The sequence below is a fragment of the Pristiophorus japonicus genome, chromosome 20 (assembly GCF_044704955.1).
Source record: "Pristiophorus japonicus isolate sPriJap1 chromosome 20, sPriJap1.hap1, whole genome shotgun sequence".
Taxonomy (NCBI): Eukaryota; Metazoa; Chordata; class Chondrichthyes; family Pristiophoridae; genus Pristiophorus; species Pristiophorus japonicus.
The window spans coordinates 62,999,637-63,017,296 of NC_091996.1; positions in this window are offsets into that span (position 1 = coordinate 62,999,637).

Sequence of the window (17,660 nt, forward strand, 5' to 3'; positions counted from 1 at the left end):
GATCACCAATGCATCCACTATTTCTAGGGCCATTTCCTTAAGTATTCTGGGATGCAGACTATCAGGCCCTGGGGCCATCAATTTTCCTAACACAATTTCCCACCAAATAAGGATTTTCTTCAGTTCCTCCTTCTCACTAGACCCTCGGTCCTCTAGTACTTCCGGAAGGTTATTTGTGTCTTCCTTCGTGAAGACAGAACCAAAGTATTTGTTCAACTGGTCTGCCATTTCTTTGTTCCCCATTATAAATTCACCTGAATCTGACTGCAAGGGACCTACGCTTGTCTTCACTAATCCTTTTCTCTTCACATATCTATAGAAGCTTTTGCAGTCAGTTTTTATGTTCCTAGCAAGCTTCCTCTCATAATCTATTTTCCCCCTCCTAATTAAACCCTTTGTCCTCCTCTGCTGAATTTTAAATTTTTCCCAGTCCTCAGGTTTGCTGCTTTTTCTGGCCAATTTATATGCCTCTTCCTTGGATTTAACACTATCCCTAATTTCCCTTGTTAGCCACGGTTGAGCCACCTTCCCCATTTTATTTTTACTCCAGACAGGGATGTACAATTGTTGAAGTTCATCCATGTGATCTTTAAATGTTTGCCATTGCCTATCCAATGTCAACCCTTTAAGTATCATTCGCCAGTATATTCTAGCCAATTCACATCTCATACCATTGAAGTTACCTTTCCTTAAGTTCAATGTGAACAATGTGGCCCACCCAACGGAGCTGGTCAAGTGTGGTCAGTGCTTCAATGCTGGGGATGTTGGCCTGATGAAGGACGCTAATGTTGGTGCGTCTGTCCTTCCAGGGGATTTGCAGGATCTTGCAGAAACATCGTTGGTGGTATTCCTCCAGTGATTTGAGGTGTCTACTGTACATGGTCCATGTCTCTGAGCCATACAGGAGGGCGGGTATCACTACAGCCCTGTAGACCATGAGCTTGGTGCCAGATTTGAGGGCCTGATCTTCGAACACTCTCTTCCTCAGGCAGCCTTAGGCTGCGCTGGCGCACTGGAGGCGGTGTTGAACCTCGTCGTCGATGTCTGCCTTTGCTGATAATAGGCTCCCGAGGTATGGGAAGTGGTCCACATTGTCCAGGGCCGCGCCATGGATCGTGATAACTGGGGGGCAGTGCTGTGTGGCGGGGTCAGGTTGGTGGAGGATCTTTGTCTTATGGATGTTACTGTAAGGCCCATGCTTTCATACGCCTCAGTGAAGGTGTTGACTATGACTTGGTCCCCTTTTTAAAGGGGCACAAACAAAAATGTCCAAATTGATTATGAAGTAAAACATTAAAACTTATTGGCCATGTCATTTATGCACTCCAGTGCCACCAGTTGCGGAAGGCTTCAAGTGTACCGGCGAATACCATGGGCTCCCTCTCCAGGAACACCTGGGCACGCACATAGCTGTGGAAGACAGTCAGGCAGTCAGGACAAACGGTCCCTTTGACCACATGCTGCCTGGACCTGTTAATGGGGCTTTTTTTCTTCTGCTAGCCTGGAGCAGTAATTTCAATTGGGCGAGCTGACCACGGTGACAGCTACCCTTCCAGACAATGTTGCTGGTGTTTCCATAGTACTGATGCCCAGTGTTTGCACCCGTGTTGCACACCATTTTAGTAAATAATCAATAAGCAGTAACCAAGGAAGTAAAGCACTCACAACAATCAAACAACACCCCGCATTCTGCTTTTCATCTTAACATTTTACCAACAAACGCACAAAAAGGTTAAAGTACGACACACACACCATGTGAATAGGAGTATTGAGATCACATGCTCAACGATATTGTCTACTACTCATTTTTTCATTTACTAATCATAAATGCAATTAGCCACATCTGAATTCCAATTAGTCACATTGGGCTAATAATCTTGACTAATGCGTTGGACGACACTATTCCATGGTCTTTGTCATGTTCCACGCTGCCCAACTAGTATTTGTTATATATTTAACCCTTTTTAACCTGCATCACACCTGACCACCAGAGGGCCTATCTGTTGGAATCCCAAGGGATCCCAGCATTCCTTTGGAGCACAGTAAATAAGCAGGCCACCCACGAGGTACCTGCACTCTGGAATTGTAATAAAGGAGCGAAGGTCACACTTGCTCATTACACACAGTACTCACAGTCTAACCATTTATTATGAGTGTAACAATTGGCAACGAGGTAACGAACAACCACGCGAAAATACAAAGAACAGTCGGCATCCTGGAGAAGTTCTCAGAAGGGGATGATTGGGAGGCCTTCGTGGAGAGACTCGACCAATACTTTGGCCAATGAGCTAGAAGGGGCCGAGAATGCCACCAAACGAAGGGCAATCCTCCCAACTATCAGTGGGGCAACAACCTATGGCCTCATGAAGAATCTCCTGACCCCAGCAAAAGCAACAGAGAAATCCTATGAAGAATTGTGTACGCTGGTCCGGGAGCACCTAAATCCTAAGGAAAGCGCTTTGATGGCGAGCTATCGCTTCTACACGTGTCAACGATCAGAGGGTCAGGAAGTGGTGAGCTATGTCACCGAACTAAGGCGCCTCGCAGGACATTGTGAATTTGAGGGATTCCTAGAAAAAATGCTCTGAGACTTTTTCATACTGGGCATCGGACATGAGACAATCCTTCGCAAACTGTTGACTGTAGAAATTCTGAACCTGAGTAAAGCCATAACGATAGCCCAGGCATTTATGTCCACCAGCGACAACACCAAGCAGATTTCACAGAGTAAAGAAGTTTCGGCCAGTACTGTGCATAAAGTAACGTCGGTTTTGAGCAGAAATGTACATAGCAGAACGTACATGCCGGCTGCTTTGGTCCGACCTCAATTGACCCAGAGTCCGCCATCATGCGAGGCAGTTAACACCCTGTTGGCATTGCGGAGGTGATCATCAGCCCCATCAATGCTGCTTTAAGCACGATGCGTGCAATGGTTGCAGAACAATGGGACACCTCCAACGAATGTGCAGGCGAGCTGCAAATCCTGCAAACCACTACGTTGCAGAGGAAGATTGATCCACAGTGGATCAGACTGTATTGAAAACTCGTACTGAGGAGGCAGAAGTGTACGGGGTACACACATTCACGACAAAATGCCCACCTATTACGTTGAAAGTTGAACTGAACGGCATTCCAATATCTATGGAGCTGGACACGGGGGCAAGTCAGTCCATAATGATTAAAAAGGGCTTCGACAGGCTGTGGGGAAAGAAGGCACACAGGCCCAAGCTCAGCCCCATTCATACTAAACTAAGGACTTACACCAAGGAACTAATCCCTGTAATTGGTAGTGCTGAAGTCAAAGTCTCCTATGACGGAGCAGTACACGAACTCCCGCTGTGGATTGTGCCAGGGGATGGCCCCACGTTGTTTGGCAGAAGCTGGGTAGGGAAAATCCGCTGGAACTGGGACGACATTCGAGCGTTTTCGTCTGTCGACGACGCGTCATCCACCCAGGTTCTGAGCAAGTTCCCATCGTTATTCGAGCCAGGCATTGGAAGCTTCTTGGGGGCGAAAGTGCAGGTCCATTTGGTTCCTGGTACGCGACCCATCCACCACAAGGCTTGGGCGGTACTGTACATGATGCGTGAAAAAGTGGAAATCGAGCTGGACAGGCTGCAACGCGAAGGCATCATCACACTGGTGGAATTCAACAACTGGGCCAGTCCGATTGTCCCGGTACTCAAGGAGGACAGTACGGTTAGAATTTGCAGTGACTATAAAGTAACAATTAACCGTTTTTCGCTGCAGGACCAGTACCCGCTATCCAAGGCAGACGACCTATTTGCAACCCTGGCTGGAGGGAAGACATTCACCAAGCTGGACCTGACCTCGGCCTACATGACGCAAGAGCTGGAGGAGTCATTTGAAAGGCCTCACCTGCATCAACACGCACAAAGGTCTGTTTATCTACAACCGGTGCCCGTTTGGGATTCGGTTGGCGTGGCAATCTTCCAACAGAACATGGAGAGCCTGCTAAAGTCGGTTCCTTACACAGTGGTCTTCCAGGACGACATATTGGTTACAGGTCGGGACACCATGGAGCACTTGAAGAATCTGGAGGAGGTTCTTAGTCGGTTGGATCGCGTGGGGCTCAGGTTGAAACGCTTGAAGTGTGTTTTCCTGACACAGGACGTTGAATTCTTAGGAAGGAGAATCGCAGCAGACGGCATCAGACCCACCGACGCCAAGACGGAGGCCATCAGAACGTGACGGAGCTGCGGTCATTCCTGGGATTCCTTAACTATTTTGGTAATTTCCTACCTGGGTTAAGCACCCTGCTAGAACCCCTACATGCGCTACTGTGCAAGAGAGACGACTGGGTATGGAGGAATTCACAAGAGGCTGCCTTTCAGAAAGCCAGAAACGTATTATGTTCTAACAAACTGCTTGTCCTGCATAACCCATGTAAATGATTGGTGTTAGCTTGCAATGTGTCGTCATATGGGGTCGATGTGTGTTACAACAGGCTAATGAATTGGGGATTTTGCAACCGGTTGCGTATGCATCCAGGAGTTTGTCCAAGGCCAAAAGGGCCTACAGTATGGTTGAAAAAGAGGCTGTGGCATGCGTTTACAGGGTAAAAAAAATGCACCAGTACTTATTTGGCCTCAAGTTTGAGCTTGAAACTGACCACAAGCCGCTCATATCGCTATTCTGGGAGAGCAAAGGGATTAATACCAATGCCTCTGCCCGCATCCAAAGATGGGTGCTCACGCTGTCAGCATACAACTATGTAATCCGCCAGAGACCGGGCACAGAGAACTGCGCAGATGCTCTCAGTCGGCTACCATTGCCCACCACTGGGGTGGAAATGGCACAGCCAGCGGACTTGCTCATGGTCATGGAGGCATTTGAGAACGAGAAGACCCCCGTTACGGCCCACCAGATCAGGACCTGGACCAGCCAGGATCCGTTACTGTCCTTGGTAAAAAACTGTGTTCCCCATGGGAGCTGGTCCAGTGTCCCAGTGGAGATGCAGGAAACGATTAAGCCATTCCACAGGCGCAAAGATGAATTGTCCCTGCAGGCGGACTGTCTTTTGTGGGGCAATTGCGTGGTCTTGCCCAAGAAAGGCAGAGACACATTTATTTGCGAACTGCATAACACCCATCCAGGCATCGTAATGATGAAAGCCAGATCTCACATGTGGTGGCCTAACCTCGACTCAGATTTAGAATCCTGCGTGCGCAAGTGCAACAATTGTTCTCAGCTGAGTAATGCACCCAGAGAGGCACCGCTAAGTTTGTGGTCATGGCCATCCAAACCGTGGTCGAGGAGCCACATAAACTATGCAGGCCCATTCCTAAGAAAATGTTTTTGGTTGTCGTGGATGCTTACTCAAAGTGGATTGAATGTGTAATAATGTCTATAAGCACATCCACGGCCACCATTGAAAGCCTACGAGCCATGTTTGCCACGCACGGCTTGCCTGATGTCCTAGTCAGCGACAATAGGCTGTGCTTCACCAGTGCTGAATTCAAGGAATTCATGACCCACAAAGGGATCAAACATGTCACATCTGCCCCGTTCAAGCCCGCATCCAACAGCCAGGCAGAACGGGCAGTTCAGACCATCAAGCAAAGCTTGAAACGTGTGTTGGAAGGCTCCCTGCAGACCCGGTTGTCCCGAGTGCTGCTCAGCTACCGCACCAGACCCCACTCACTCACCGGGATTCCCCCAGCCGAGCTGCTCATGAAAAGGGCGCTTAAAACAAGGCTCTCTCTTGTCCACGATCACATGGAGGGCAAACGACATCAACAAAGTGTGTACCATGACCGCGCAAACTTGCCACGCGATATTGAGATCAATGATCCTGTGTTTGTGCTCAATTATGCACATGGTCCAAATGGCTCGCCGGCACAGTCACAGCCAAAGAGGGGAGTAGGGTGTTTCAGGTCAAACTGACCAATGGACAAACGCACTGAAAACATTTGGACCAAATCAAATTGCGGTTCAGTAACAGCTACGAATAACCCGAAGAGGACCCCACCAACTTTGACCTTCCAACACACACACAATGGCAACTTACATCACAGTTGACCACGAAACTGAACTCATCATCCCCAGCAGCCCGGCAAGGCCGGCTGCTCAACAGCCCAGTGAAGAACTGACCAACCCAACCACACCAGCATTTGTACCGAGACGATCGACAAGGGAACGCAAAGCTCCAGATCGTCTCACCTTGTGAATAAGTGTATTGTTGACTACACGGGGGAGTGATGTTATGTATTTAACCCTTTGTAACCTGTATCACACCTGATCACCAGAGGGCCCACCTGTTGGAGTCCCAAGGAATCCCAGCATCCCTTGGGAGCACAGTATATAAGCAGGCCACCCACGAGGTACCTGCACTCTGGAATTGTAATAAAGGAGCTAAGTTCACACTTACTCATTACACACAGTACTCAGTCTAATCATTTATTATGAGTGTAACAGTATTGGTTCAGATATCAGGACTACTTCAGAGGTGCTCGTAGTGAACATTTCAGCTCAAATGTTGTTTCTTGAAAAGCAGAGCACGGCGGCGTAGTGGTTATGTTACTGGACTAATTCAGAGAGCGTGAGTTCAAATCCTACCATGGAAGTTTAAGAATTCGAAGAGAATTGAAAAACAGTCACATCAGTAAAAGTCTGGAATCGGATGGTCGGTAAAACTTAACTGATTCACGAATGTCCTTTACAGAAGGAAATCTGCTGTCCTTACCTGGTCTGGCCTTTATGTGACTCCAGCACCACACCAATGTGATTGACACTTAAACTGCTTTCTGAAGTGGCCCAGCAAGCCACTCAGCTTCAAAATGCTACCAGCAGTTCAAGAAGAAGGTCCACCACCACCTTCTCAGGGCAATTACAAATGGGCAACGCCTCTCCCACTGATAGAAGGAGCTGGAGTAAATGATACATAATTTAGTAATTCCTAATCTTCCATCTCCAACCACAGCAAAGTATTTATAGTTGCATCTAAGTGCGCATACCAGCCTCAGATTAATACTCCTCTTTCTAACAACAGCTCCGATGACTTAGTGGGTAAATGCACCACATAGTGTGTGACAAGTCATTGTCCAGTAAAGCTTCAGGTCTGAGTCCTGATCTGTGCTGAGTTACCTGATCTCAAACAGGACAGGATTTGGAGTGCTCTGTAAATTGGGATTGAGAGGGGGAAAAATGAGACAATCCTCGTGGCTATCCATTGACACCTGCTGGAAAGTGCTCAGGTGTGGATATTCGGTGAGGGCAGGAGCGGCATCAACCTCATGGTCAAATAACCCGCTGACATTCAGTATCTGGGCTCACAGATAACCACTTGGGTAAAGGACTGCCATTACCTATGGAACTTTACCCCAGCGAGAATCAGTGCCTTCAGGAGGGAATGCAAAAATAGCACTTCTCCCCTAGTTCACAATGGCTTAGTGAATGAGAACATTAGGAATAGGAGTAGGCCATTCAGCCCCTCAACCCTGTTCAACTATTCAATTAGATCATGGCTGATATGCACATCAACTCCATTTTCCCATTTTTACTCCATATTCCATGGTACCCTTACTTAACAAAAATCTATCTATCTCAGTCTTGAAAGCTCTGACTATCCTAGAATTCACAATAAGGTTGCCAACTCTAGTGGGAGGCATTCCTGGAGGTTTGATCACATGACATTCTGAACACATGGCATCTGACAATGTGATATTTGATCACGTGACATCTGATTGCATGATCAAATACTTACCCCATTCCCTTTGAAATGAAGATTTAGTCTACCTCAATAGACAAGTGGTGAAGTATCCCACAGTCTAATAGCACTCAGTTCAAAAACCCTCCTCGTCCCTTCCCACCTGTTTCTTCCAGTGAAAATCCTTGGTTCCCATTCCCCAGTTCACCATTCACCCATCAGTGGAAATAATCTTTCACTATTTACCGTTTCATTACATTAAAGGCGCTATATAAATACAAGTTGTTGTTGTTTACTGGCTGCTCCTCTTTCAACGCCACTCCCACTAGCCTTGTACTTGCTGCTGCTTCTGGCTTCTCGGTAAATGCTGGGTCCCACGTTCATCCCCTTCCCCTCCCCACCCAAAATCTTAAGACCCTCGGATTTCAGAGCCACCCCCCCCCCTGCCGATTTCAGGGCACCCTCCCCCACCTCTGGATTCCTGACTACCCTCCTAGCCAGTCGCGACTCTCTGTGGATGACGACTTGGAGCAGTAACCAATGACGAGCTCCGTGGAAAAGGCATGAAATGATGCTTTTTAAAATGAATGCAGTTTAACCTTGGTCTGGCTCCCAACACCAGGCTAATGCTTACTCATTATTTACGGAACCTCACATAAATGGCTGTTCATCTGGGTGCACTGCGGTGGAAAATTTAAATTGCTGATCTCCCGGGATGCTGGAGGTAGTGGTCAGGCAATGAACACCAAATTTCTGGAATCTCCTGGTCATTCTGGGAGGGTCGGGAACCCTAATCCAAACCTTTTGGGGGAACTGGTGATGGGGAAATAGATTACAGAGCATTCATGTAATTGAGACGATTCCCATAATGGGAGAGGCGCTGTTGAGATGTTCTGCACCTCAGGGAAAGACAGCAACATATTAGATAATGTGCATTCTGCATTATCGGAAGAAACATAGGGCCCAAATTTGGCTCTCTGGTTTTTTGGGTGCACTTGCCTGAGGTGCGCCGACTATCTGCTCCGAAAACAGCGCCGAAAATGTAGCTTGGTATTCTCCCCGCTCCGTGGACCGTCCTAGGGCCTGGCGTGGCGTGGCCAAAGCAGTGGGGGCGGAGGGGGGTGGTGGGGGGGGCGGAACTGCAGCCCTGTGCTGAAAACAGTACCGGCAGTTGTCCGCATGTGCAGTAGAGCGTTCGCGCATGTGCAGCAGCTCCTCCCGTGATTGTGATGATGATGCCTGCAACGTGGGACCCAACGCGTCCCGCCCCTATCCTGGGCTGGGTGACCTACCGCACAGGCCGACCTCTGCCTTCCCGCCCTGAGGGCTACAAGAAACAGGCTGGTGGGGGAAAGAGTTTTGATCGGGGGGGGGCGGCTGGGGAAAGAGTTTTGATTGGTGGGGTAAGAGTTTTGATTGGGGGGGGAAGAGTTTTGATTGGGGGGGAAAGAGTTTTGATCGGGGGCAGGGGGAAGAATTTTGATCGTGGGGGGAAGAGTTTTGATCGGGGGGGAAAGAGTTTTGATCGGGGGCAGGGGGAAGAGTTTTGATCGTGGGGGGAAGAGTTTTGATCGGGAGCAGCGGGAAGAGTTTTGATTGGAGGGGGGAAGAGTTTTGATCGGGGGCAGGATGAAGAGTTTTGATCGGGGGGAGGAAGAGTTTTAATCGAGGGGGGAAGAATTTTGATCAGCGGGGAGGGGGGAAGAGTTTTGATGGGGGGGAAAGTTTTGATCGGGGAGTGGGGGGAAGAGTTTTGGTCGGGGGGGGAAGTGCTTTGATCGGGGGGGGAAGAATTTTGGTCGGGGCGGGGGCAAGAGTTTTGATCGGGGGGGGGGGGGAAGAGTTTTGGTCGGGGGGCGGGGGAGAGTTGTGATCGGGGTGGGGGGAGGAGGTGAAAGAATCTTCAAAGATTTTCCCGTACTTTAATATCTAGCTACCTTTACTAAAAATTCCCTATCTGCAGTATCTTACAGCTAACCCACTACTGCATAGAATTCTAAAATATTACTAATTATCAGTGTCACACTACGCAATGCTGAACACCAAAATTTAAGTTTACATTTTGACATGCTTTTTTTGTTAAGTCTAACGTTTTAAATTTCTAAACCTAGTCAGGGCAATTCTTTAGTGCTGCAGAAGTCAAAATCCAATGTGATGTAATGTTGCACACGAATCCATTAGGCGAGAGCATTGGTGCTCTTGATCTATTATTTACAAAGAAAACCCTCCCCTTGCTTAAGTGGCTGCTATACTTCAGCCTTCATTACAAGATCATTTTTATTCTTGTAAAAACCCCATACTCAGTTTAATCAGGCTGATAGCACCAACACCCTGTCCAGTCTCACTTCTTGGGATTAAAAAAAAACGAGCATTCCTATCATAACACTGTCATTTGGAGGCTACCTGCGCTGAGTTCTTCACTCTCCGCAAGGGTTTTCTGTGCGGCCACAAATGGCCACATACGCTGGCCTAAGTTAGCTTGGAGCAACTATTAGCTGTCCAAACTGGCTTAAATGGCCAAAACAGGCATAGGTGGCTGTTAATGCCAGCTTTTGAAAATAAAACTAAACTAAAAATAATCCTAACTAACTCACTTACACTGGCGCAAATTAAATGTGCAGAACGGGGATTTTTAAGATACTCCAGAAAAATCAAGTTGCTCCAAAATAAAACAGAGCAACTCCTGGGGAAATTTGGGCCCATAGGAGCAGGAGTCGGCCATTCAGCTCCTCGAGCCTCTTCGACCATTTAATTAGATCATGGCTGATCTGTATCATCATCATCATCATAGGCGCTCCCTCGAAACAAGGATGACTTGCTTCCACGCCAAAAAAAGGACGAGTTCACAGGTGTTTCAATGAAGGACCCGAACTACATCCTGAAGGGTGACAGAGCTTGGTCTTGGTCCAGTGGCAAGGATTACCCAAGACAACTGGAGACCAACTCTGCTGCACGGACCTAGTACACACATGTATCGCAGTGTGGGCTGGTCCATGCTGCTCCTGGGCCCCTGGCCCCAAACTCGCGTCTCCCCTAGGCCCCGATCACGTCCCTCTCACAGCTCCTTCGCCCTGACCTCGCTGCTCCTGCTATATCTGCCCACGCTCCAATCACCAACCTGGATCTTGATGATGTTACTCACCACAGAACCAAAACTGCCGAGTTCAATTGTTTGTTCGGTTTTTATTTGAACTTCACCTTCACACTAATTTTCCAAGCATGGTTCTCCCTTTTACTGCAATCTGCTTCGCTCAGACGAGATTATCTTTCCTGGCCCTCCTCCCACACGAACGCTGAGCCTGTGGGCCCACTTGATGCCACAAGATAATGCGAGCTCACCCATCTTCAGGGAGAGTCTCTGTGGTTCACACTTTCCTTCAAAAAGAAATCAAATGATGTTCTTCTGGAACCCTCATGTTCGCCACTGGACTGTGCCAGAGATCTTTGGAAGTCACTTAGGTTGCACATGAGGAGTTAACAGAATGTTAATCTGGTCCCTCGTCCAATAATGAACTGGTTTCTCTGTTTTTGATTGTCATGTATTGATGTTTGGGGTCACTAGACACCAGAGGACGCCACTGTCGGAGGTCATCGGGCTGTACGCGCGTGTGTGCGGGCCCTGGTATATAAGTGCTGGTACCATGTCTTGTGGTCACTTTAGGCACGAATAAAGTGGACCAGGTTTACACCTGAGTGAGTTTACAGTAACAAGTCTTTTGAGTCATTATATACCTAACATTTGGCGACGAGATAAGAACCTTCGCATGCACAATGGGCACTATTGGAATTCTGGAGAGATTCGTGGATGACGAGGATTGGGTGGATTTTATCGATCACCTGGATCAGTATTTTGTGGCCAACAACATGGCGAGAGATGATGATGCAGTTAGGCGCCGGGCGGTTTTCCTTATTGTTTGTGGTTCAAGAATATATAGCCTCATGAAGAATCTGCTCTCTCCTGCACGTACAACGGACAGAGAATACAAGTATTTGTGTGCTTTGGTATGTCACCATCTCAAGCCAAACGAGGGGATCATCATATCACGCTATCGCTTCGACACACATGTTCGTGCTAAGGGCCAGGATGTGAGGGGATTCATCACCGACCTGCGATGTCTTGCTGAGCCGTGTAAGTTCGGGAATGTGTTGGAAGACATTCTGCGAGATTTCTTCGTGATAGGCATCAACCATGATGTGATTCTCCGGAAGTTATTGGCTGCAGAGAAGCTGGATTTGAGCAAGGCCATCGCGACTGCCCAGACATGCATGACGACTGATGATAATTTGAGGCAGATATCATTGAAGAGTCGGAGCTCCACGGCAAGTACTGTAAACAAGATTGTGTCATCGTCTGCAGAGCTGCATATGGCAGGGCCTACTCGACTGCTTACGTGAAACCTGTAGCTGCTCAAAGTCCGCCAACTGGTACGAATCCGATTTCACCCTGTTGGCATTGTGGGGGCAATCATCGGCCTCATCAGTATCGGTTTAGGCAGTACATCTGTAACGGCTGTTCCAAAGTGGGGCATCTTCAGAGAATGTGCCCACAACTGAGCAAGCATGCTGCCGCTCATCACATTGGTGATGATAACCAGTCTAGTGCTGGTCCGGATGCACAACCCGAGGAGGAAGTGTATGGTCTGTATTCGTTCTTGGGAAAGAGCCAGCCAACAATGGTTAATGTGAAACTGAATGGCTTGCCGGTATCGATGGAGCTGCACACGGGTGCGAGTCAGTCGATAATGAGCCAAAGGACATTCGACAAGCTGTGGGACACTGAGGCGGTGAAGCCTAAGCTGAGTCCAGTTAATGCCAAGTTGCATACTTACACTAAGGAACTCATATCGGTGATTGGCAGTGCAGTCGTCAAGGTGTCATATGATGGTGTGGTTCATGATCTTCCATTATGGATCGTCCCAGGCAATGGTCCAATGCTGTTCGGCAGGAATTGGCTCAAGAAAATCAAGTGGAATTGGAACAATATCAAAGCGTTGTCATCGGTGGATGACACTTCGTGAGCTCAAGTATTGAAGAAGTTTCCTTCTTTGTTTGAATTGGAAATTTTACGGGAGCCAAGGTGCAGATTCATTTGGATTCTGATGCAAGGCCTATCATAAAGCTTGGTCTGTTCCCTATATGATGAGGGAGAAGGTTGAAATTGAGCTTGACAGACTCCAACGTGAAGGGGTCATATCACCGGTCGAGTTTAACGAGTGGGCCAGTCCTATTGTTCCTGTGTTGAAGAGTGATGGCACTCAGGATTTGTGGAGACTACAAGGTTATGAGTAACCGATTTTCGAAACAGGATCAGTATCCGTTACCCAGAGCTGATGACCTGTTCACCATACTAGCTGGTGGAAAGTCTGCATCAACACCCATAAAGGACTGTTTGTCTACAACAGGTGTCCTTTTGGAATTCGTTCGGCTGCAGCCATATTTCAGAGGAATATAGAAAGTCTACTAAAGTCCATCCCTAGAACTGTCGTGTTTCAAGATGACAGTCTGGTCACAGGTCGTGACACTGCTGAACATCTGAACAACCTCGAGGAAGTTCTACATTGACTGGACAATGTGGGACTCAGGCTGAAACATTTAAAGTGTGTCTTCATGGCACCGGAAGTTGAATTCCTGGGGAGGAAGATTGCTGCTGATGGCATCAGGCCTACGATTTGAAAACCAAGGCCATCAAAACTGCACCCAGGCCTCAGAATGTGATGGAGCTGCGTTCATTCCTTGGGCTACTCAAGTACTTCGATAATTTTTTTACCCATATTGAGCACTTTACTAGAGCCACTGCACATGCTGCTCAGAAAAGGTGACAACTGGGTCTGGGATGTATCTCAAGATAGAGCTTTTGAGAAAGCTAAGAATCTGCTCTGTTCAAACAAGCTGCTGGTTCACTATGATCTGTGCAAGCATCTTGTATTGGCCTCTGATGCTTCATCATGTGGAGTTCGCTGTGTACTCCAACAAGCAAATGAGTCGGGTAAACTACAGCCTGTTGCGTATGCTTCGAGAAGTTTGTCAAAAGCGGAAAGAGCTTACAGCATGGTAGAAAAATAAGCTTTGGCCTGTGTGTATGGGGTAAAAACAAATGCATCAGTACCTGTTTGGTCTTCATTTTGAACTTGAAACGGATCACAAGCCACTCATTTCATTGTTTTCGGAAAACAAATGTATTAATACCAATGCATCGTCCCGCATTCAGAGGTGGGCGTTGACGCTGTTTGCCTATGATTATGTTATTCGTCACAGACCGGGCATTGAGAATTGTGCCGATGCACTGAGTCATCTGCCTTTGCCCACACCAGATATGGAGACGCCTCAATCTGCAGATCTACTGTTAGTAATGGAGGCTTTTGAGAATGAAGGTACCTCTGACACTGTTAGGATCTGGACCAGCCATGACCCTTTTTTATCGGTTATAAAATGCTGTGTCCTCAGTGGTGATTGGTCTGCAATACCCATGGAGATGAGTGATGAGACCAAACCTTACAACTATCACAAAGATGAACTGTCCATTTAGTCAAATTGTCTATTGTGGGGCAATCGTGCCCAAGAAAGGCAGAGAAAAATTTGTATGTGAACTACGTAGCAGTCATCCTGGCATTGTCATGATGAAAGCCATTGCCAGGGCTCATGTTTGGTGGCCTGGAATTGACTCTGATCTGGAATCATGTGTGCATCAGTGCAATACTTGCATGCAGCTAAGTAAAGTACCAGCGGAATCTCCGCTGAGTCTTTGGTCGTGGCCATCTCAACCATGGACGAGGATACACATCGATTTTGTGGGCCCTTTCCTGGGAAAGATGTTTTTTATTGTGGTGGATGCATACTCAAAGTGGATAGAGTGTATTATTATGTCATTCAGTATGTCCACAGCTACCATTGAGAGCCTTCGTGTCATGTTTGCTACTCATGGTTTGCCTGACATTGTTGTGAACGACAACGGATCTTACTTCACAAGTCTGGAGTTTCAAGAGTTCATGAAACTCAATGGTGTTAAACATATGAGATCAGCCCCAGTCAAAAGTGCTTCTAATGGTCAAGCAGAGTGTGCTGTTCAAACGATCAAATAGAGCATGAAACGTATTCACTGCAGACTCGTTTGTCACGCATATTGCTTAGTTACAGGACAAGATCTCACATGCTTACTGGGGTCTCCCCTGCTGAACTACTGATGAAGAGAAGTCTCAAGACCAAACTCTCTCTTGTTCATCCCAATTTGAATGATCGTGTTGAAAACAGACATCAAAGTCAGTAAGGGTATCATGATCGTGTTGCTATGTCACGTGACATTTCTGTCAATGATCTGGTTTATGTATTGAACTAGAGTCAAGGCCAAAGTGGATCGCTGGTACTGTCACAGCCAAGGAGGGTAACAGAGTGTTCATTGTCATGCTCAAGAATGGGCAAACATGCAGGAAACATGTTGACCAAGTGAAACTGCGTCACACGGCTGAACTGGAACCGCTTGAGGAAGGTGCCGTCAGTGACCAACCAACCAATGGTCATTCATCAGAGGACTTTGCTGTCATTATCGAACCTAGACTTTCTGTCTCTGACATGGTCATTACCACTCCCATCAGATCGGCTACTCAGCCTCAGACTCAGAACGCTCGCCCAGAGCTGGAGTTGAACTGAGACGATCAACTCGTGAGCGGAAAGCCCCAGACCGTCTTAATTTGTAAAGAGACTGATACTAAGATCTTGAAGGGGGATGTTGTCATGTATTGATGCTTGGGGTCACCAGACACCAGGGGGGCGCCACTGTCGGAGCTTATCGTGCTGTACATGCGTGTGTGTGGGCCCTGGTATATAAGTGCTGGTACCATGTCTTGTGGTCACTTTGGCCGCGAATAAAGTGGACTCGGTTTACACCTGAGTGAGTTTACAGTAACAAGTCTTTTGAGTCATTATATACCTAACATTGAACTTAAAGAAGGGTAACTTTGAAGGTATGAGGGGTGAATTGGCTAGGATAGATTGGTGAATGATACTTCAGGGGTTGACAGTGGATGGGCAATGGCAGACATTTAGAGACCGCATGGATGAACTACAACAATTGTACATCCCTGTCTGGCGTAAAAATAAAAAAAGGAAGGTGGCTCAACCGTGGCTATCAAGGGAAATCAGGGATAGTATTAAAGCCAAGGAAGTGGCATACAAATTGGCCACAAATAGCAGTGAACCCAGGGACTGGGAGAAATTTAGAACTCAGCAGAGGAGGACAAAGGGTTTGATTAGGGCAGGGAAAATAGAGTACGAGAGGAAGCTTGCAGGGAACATTAAGACGGATTGCAAAAGCTTCCATAGATATGTAAAGAGAAAAAGATTAGTAAAGACAAATGTAGGTCCCCTGCAGTCAGAATCAGGGGAAGTCATAACAGGGAACAAAGAAATGGCAGACCAATTGAACAAGTACTTTGGTTTCGTATTCACTAAGGAGGACACAAACAACCTTCCGGATATAAAAGGGGTCAGAGGGTCAAGTAAGAAGGAGGAACTGAGGGAAATCCTTATTAGTCGGGAAATTGTGTTGGGGAAATTGATGGGATTGAAGGCCGATAAATCCCCAGGGCCTGATGGACTGCATCCCAGAGTACTTAAGGAGGTGGCCTTGGAAATAGCGGATGCATTGACAGTCATTTTCCAACATTCCATTGACTCTGGATCAGTTCCTATGGAGTGGAGGGTAGCCAATGTAACTCCACTTTTTAAAAAAGGAGGGAGAGAGAAAACAGGGAATTATAGACTGGTCAGCCTGACATCGGTAATGGGTAAAATGATGGAATCAATTATTAAGGATGTCATAGCAGCGCATTTGGAAAGAGGTGACATGATAGGTCCAAGTCAGCATGGATTGGTGAAAGGGAAATCATGCTTGACAAATCTTCTGGAATTTTTTGAGGATGTTTCCAGTAGAATGAACAAGGGAGAACCAGTTGATGTGGTGTATTTGGACTTTCAGAAGGCTTTCGACAAGGTCCCACACAAGAGATTAATGTGCAAAATTAAAGTACATGGGATTGGGGGTAGTGTGCTGACGTGGATTGAGAACTGGTTGGCAGACAGAAAGCAAAGAGTGGGAGTAAATGGGTACTTTTCAGAATGGCAGGCAGTGACTAGTGGGGTACTGCAAGGTTGTGTGCTGGGGCCCCAGCTGTTTACATTGTACTTTAATGATTTAGACGAGGGGATTAAATGTAGTATCTCCAAATTTGCGGATGACACTAAGTTGGGTGGCAGTGTGAGCTGCGAGGAGGATGCTATGAGGCTGCAGAGTGACTTGGATAGGTTAGGTGAGTGGGCAAATGCATGGCAGATGAAGTATAATGTGGATAAATGTGAGGTTATCCACTTTGGTGGTAAAAACAGAGAGATAGACTATTATCTGAATGGTGACAGATTAGGAAACGGGGAGGTGCAACGAGACCTGGGTGTCATGGTACATCAGTCATTGAAGGTTGGCATGCAGGTACAGCAGGCGGTTAAGAAAGCAAATGGCATGTTGGCCTTCATAGCAAGGGGATTTGAGTACAGGGGCAGGGAGGTGTTACTACAGTTGTACAGGGCCTTGGTGAGGCCACACCTGGAGTATTGTGTACAGTTTTGGTCTCCTAACTTGAGGAAGGACATTCTTGCTATTGAGGGAGTGCAGCGAAGGTTCACCAGACTGATTCCCGGGATGGCAGGACTGACATATCAAGAAAGACTGGATCAACTTGTCTTGTATTCACTGGAGTTCAGAAGAATGAGAGGGGATCTCATCGAAATGTTTACAATTCTGATGGGTTTAGACAGGTTAGATGCAGGAAGAATGTTCCCAATGTTGGGGAAGTCCAGAACCAGGGGTCACAGTCTAAGGATAAGGGGTAAGCCATTTAGGACCGAGATGAGGAGAAACTTCTTCACCCAGAGAGTGGTGAACCTGTGGAATTCTCTCTCACAAAAAGTTGTTGAGGCCAATTCACTAAATATATTCAAAAAG